Here is a 4,657-nt window from a genome sequence, read left to right as displayed (position 1 = left end):
AGATTTTATATAAAATAGGATAATTTTCTTTAGGGAGGGATGTATGCACATACATATATGTGAATTTATGTATATTTGTATACATATATGTAGTTACACACAAAATATACACACGTCACCTAAAAAGCGATTTTACATTATGTAAGATGCTTAATAATTTTTTTTTTTTTTTTTTTTTTTGAGACAGAGTCTCGCTCTGTCACCAGGCTGGGTTGCTGTGGCACAATCTCGACTCACTGCAACCTCCAACTCCCTGGCTCAAGTGATTCTCCTGCCTCAGCTTCTTGAGTAGCTGGGATTACAGGCACGTGCCACCATGCCCAGCTAATTTTTGTATTTTTAGTAGAGATGGAGTTTTACCATGTTGGCCAGGAGAGTCTCGATCTCCTGACCTCACGATCCACATGCCTCGGCCTCCCAAAGTGCTGGGATTACAGGCGTGAGCCACTGTGCCCAGCCAATAGATATTATAAAAATGGAATACAAAATACACTAGTAGCTTATAGTAGGATTCTGACCACAACTCAATTACTGTTATGCTGGGAATTTACATTGTTGCATTTTAACTACTTAACTCTCACATTTACTATTTCCTCATCATTCTTTCTTGTTTCCTTCATCTAAGCTACCATCTCAGTGGGCTTTTTCAGTTGTAGGAAAGGAAACGGAATAAAAATGCCGCTGGGAAATTTTAACCTTTCTGTAAGACCTCTAGATGACATGAACCTCTAGTGGTGAAAGGCTGACAAAAGGCAAATAAATGTTTCGGACTGAATTGAGGATAAAGGTCCACTGCTTCTAGTAGCTGTAAGCTTCATATGGATTTATCTACCATAGAAAAGCAAATCTACCTTCAAAATCCTTTATAAATATAGATGTATTTTTAAAGCTAAAAGTTTTGTGTTTATTGCTGAATAGCGAAAGAAAAACATCTAAAACTGAATGTCTGGTAAAACAATCTATTTCAAAATATTTAGGAATTATGCAGTTACACGTAGTAATGTATATTTATTCTGTACTTTATGTAATAACAAACAGCACCTATGAAGTGAAATGTAACATTGGACTTTCTAGCTTATTCTAAATATCAATGTGGCTTGCATTTCTATCAATAATTTTAACTGTATAAATGTTATTTTATAAGAATATACTAAATTTTGTACTTGATATTTCTTTACAATTTCCTAGTTGAAAAGATTATCTTCACAAGATTTAAGATTCAAGTGGATAGTATTACAAAAAAGAGTACAAATTATGTAAGTATAATTTGTAACTTTGTGACCAGAACACTGTCTAACACAGATAAGCACTTACTAATTTTGTTTTAACAAGAAAAACCACTCAGATTCCATCCTCCCAGAGGAAGAGAAAAATGATCATCAATGGCAAATGGCATTTGCAGTGAAGCAGCACCAAGAGCCAGCTTCACGCTGGTGAGGGAACCCTGCACCTCCTTCTGGTTTCCAGTGCTCTGCACTAGCAATCCCCAACGTTTTTGGCACCAGGGACCAGTTTTGTGGAAGACAACTTTTCCAAGGAACAGGGTGGGGGGATGGTTTTGGAAAGAAACTGTTTCGCCTCAGATCATCAGGCATTAGATTCTCATAAGGATCACATAATCTAGATCCTTTACATGTGCAGTTCACAATAGGGTTCAAGCTCCAATGAGAATCTAATGCCACTGCTGATCGAACAGTAAGTGAAACTCAGACCGTAATGCTCGCTTGCCTGCCATTCACCTCCTGGTTCCTAACAGGCTACGGACAGGTACTGATCTGCTGCCCTGGGGTTGGAGACCTCTGCTCTACACATTCAGAGAAACTTCTCTAGTAATGAACTGTAGAAATGATCCCTGAAAGTATTGTCTTATTAATTTTTGTTGAATAAATCAATATATCCTTATATTTGTGGTTGAACCGTCAGTGAATAAGTACTTGGCATTTTCACTGCTAAGTATTATATGCTGTTAGGATATAAAAAAAAAAAAAAAATAAAGTGTGGCCCTTCCAGTTCAGAGCAAAACCGTATAGATGTGAAAAGATTTGACGAGGAATAGCTTTTTAAAAATATTAACCAGTATAAATAATAGATGAATTTTACGTTTTTTCTATTTTATTCGCATTCATCATTACATTAGTGGTCATTATTATTTATGTTCATATACATGAATTAGTTCATGTATCAGATGTAGTCTTTGATTTTAAAAGATTCTCATTGGGCCCTACTAGTTGTAATCCTAGATTGTATGTACAAGTGAAAAATAGTATGTGCTATATACCAATAAGTGAAAATAATACTTTCCTGGAAATTCAAAAGTTAGACTTCATAACTGAGGATGCTTGGGGAAAGGCTTAGGCCAGCCCATTCTTAGATGAAGAATATTCAACTTGTAGGGAGAAGAGAAATATATCAAACCTTGGTAGCCTAGAAGTAAAGCAGGCTGAAGAACTTGATTTTTCTATCTTTTTAACTTAAATTTCAAATCTGGATTTGATCACTTTGAAGTGAGCAGAGATCAAGTATTTATATAGCAAGCAAAAGAAATCAAGAGTAGTTTGCCCATGTGCTGAGGACCCCACCTGTGCCAAGTGTTCCTTGGATTAAGGATGGAGGGGAAGAGGTGGTTGTTCGGGCAGTTGCACCCACAATTCAGGACTAATGCACCTTGCTGGGTAAATATCTGAAGAGCGCTAATTATTAGATATGAACTGTGACTATTAATTACCCATGGTGATTAATTACTCATGGTGACCCATATAAAGTTTTAAAACCTACTCAACTACAGCAGCACTTTTTCTCCTTACAGACAGTGTTGCATGGTGGACAGGGTGGATGGAGAGGAGCCACGAGTTTTCCTTTGAACTGTGCTCCTCAATCATTTTTTTTCTAACCCAAAACTTGAGCATCTGACACATGGCCATCAGTGAAAATGAATCTCAGTGGCAGTAGTTTCTAGTAGGAAAGAAATTATACTCTCTCGGGAAAGTGAATCACATTCTGAGGGAGGGGTATGTAGTTTGAAAAAGTTCCTTCCTGCCGGGGGGATTCTGATGCACCATGCCTCCCTCTAATTTAGTAGGAATCCTGCCTTAATTTTGTCCACAGTAACAACAACAAAAAATCCAACATAGGGAGGGTGGAGAACATAAATAAAATCCCTATTGTCATATTCTGAGTTATCCTGAATACTAAAACTGAGATGAGTGTACACATATAAAAAAATAACGGGATGGAGGAAAAACATGACTAAAATGGAAAAGTAAAAGCCTGATCATATATGATCTAACAAATACCAGACTGTGGGAGGTATGTTGGCATTTGTCAGTAATCAGTGTATAGATTACTGAACAAGTCAGTGTGATTTCTGTCATGTATGACAGGTTAATCAAGAAGACTCTATGAGAAATTGGATGATTCTGTGAAGTATATATAAAGATTTTTTATTTATTTGGTGGCACCATTGATTTCTTTAAGACATTCTCAAAATTTTTTGGTTAAATCATATTTGTCTGTTTTGATCATTAAAATATTTTATAAGGATATTTTCCCCTTTTAAAGTTAGGAAAGTGCCAGTAAAAATCATACAAGTATATTTGACAGTAATTCAATAGTTTGTATAACTTCTCGTTCTGCAATAAAGTGGTAATATGCAGATATTGTAGAACTGCCATAGGGAAAAGTTTGTAATACTAGGAGATTTCTGTGCTCATTTGGATTTATCCTGAGGAATAAAATCGAATCATTGTGAAATATCAGACAATTCACTGAATGATTTTATCTTACTATAAGATTCCTCACCAGAGCATTTCATCCAATTCTTGGCTGATGTTATTATTTGAGTGACATTGAGAAGGGAAAGGAAACAAATTCCTTTTTGTATATTTATGGACTAGACAAGACAGGTCTCTGAGAAAAATAAACTTTGAAAACTACAGCTATGTATACATTAAAATGCCAACATTCTGGAAATAACATACCTCACATCGGAGACTTTCTTAAAAGTCTACATCATTTAGCGTGGTGGCGGGCGCCTGTAGTCCCAGCTACTCGGAGAGGCTGAGGCAGGAGAACGACGTGAACCCGGGAGGCGGAGCTTGCAGTGAGCCGAGATTGCGCCACTGCACTACAGCCTGGGTGACAGAGTGAGACTCCGTCTCAAAAAAAAAAAAAAAAAAAAAAAAAAAGCTACATCATTTAAATCTCTAAATATTTATGGTAATTTATTAGTAATTACCACATAGTAAGCTTTCATTTTTATAGTTTTTATTTTGCTTTTTAATCATTCAATTCAGAGCACATTCTGGTTACGGGCACTATTGCATTCATACAGTACAAAGATACTTGATATTTATTAAATATCTCAGAGGTACCATAAAAATTAAGTTCTCTGTGTCATCAAAGAAACAAAACTGTGTTTAAAATAATTGTGTAAAATACGCTTTATTTTTATTTTTTATTTTGAAAATTACAATTTTTATAAGATACTTTACCGGAATTCTCTACTACTTGACTATATCATATAATGCAATACACTATGCTGATTTGAATTACTGTATATGTTCTTATTAGTTACTTTTTAGTCCAAAATGACTTTGATCTTGCAGATTGCTAACAGAACAAAATGTGAGGTATTCACTTTGAAATAAGAGAATGGAGG

At 35.5% G+C, this 4,657-nt stretch overlaps 2 pseudogenes; both read right to left on the bottom strand.

Moving 5' to 3' along the window:
• Positions 1-1,336: 1,336 nt before the first annotated feature.
• LOC115836855 lies at positions 1,337-1,511 on the bottom strand (annotated as a pseudogene).
• Positions 1,512-1,781: 270 nt separating this feature from the next.
• LOC115836856 lies at positions 1,782-1,868 on the bottom strand (annotated as a pseudogene).
• Positions 1,869-4,657: the final 2,789 nt, after the last annotated feature.

Source organism: Nomascus leucogenys, chromosome 9 (genome assembly GCF_006542625.1).
Source record: "Nomascus leucogenys isolate Asia chromosome 9, Asia_NLE_v1, whole genome shotgun sequence".
Classification (NCBI taxonomy): Eukaryota; Metazoa; Chordata; class Mammalia; order Primates; family Hylobatidae; genus Nomascus; species Nomascus leucogenys.
This window is presented reverse-complemented; position numbering and strand designations above follow the sequence as displayed.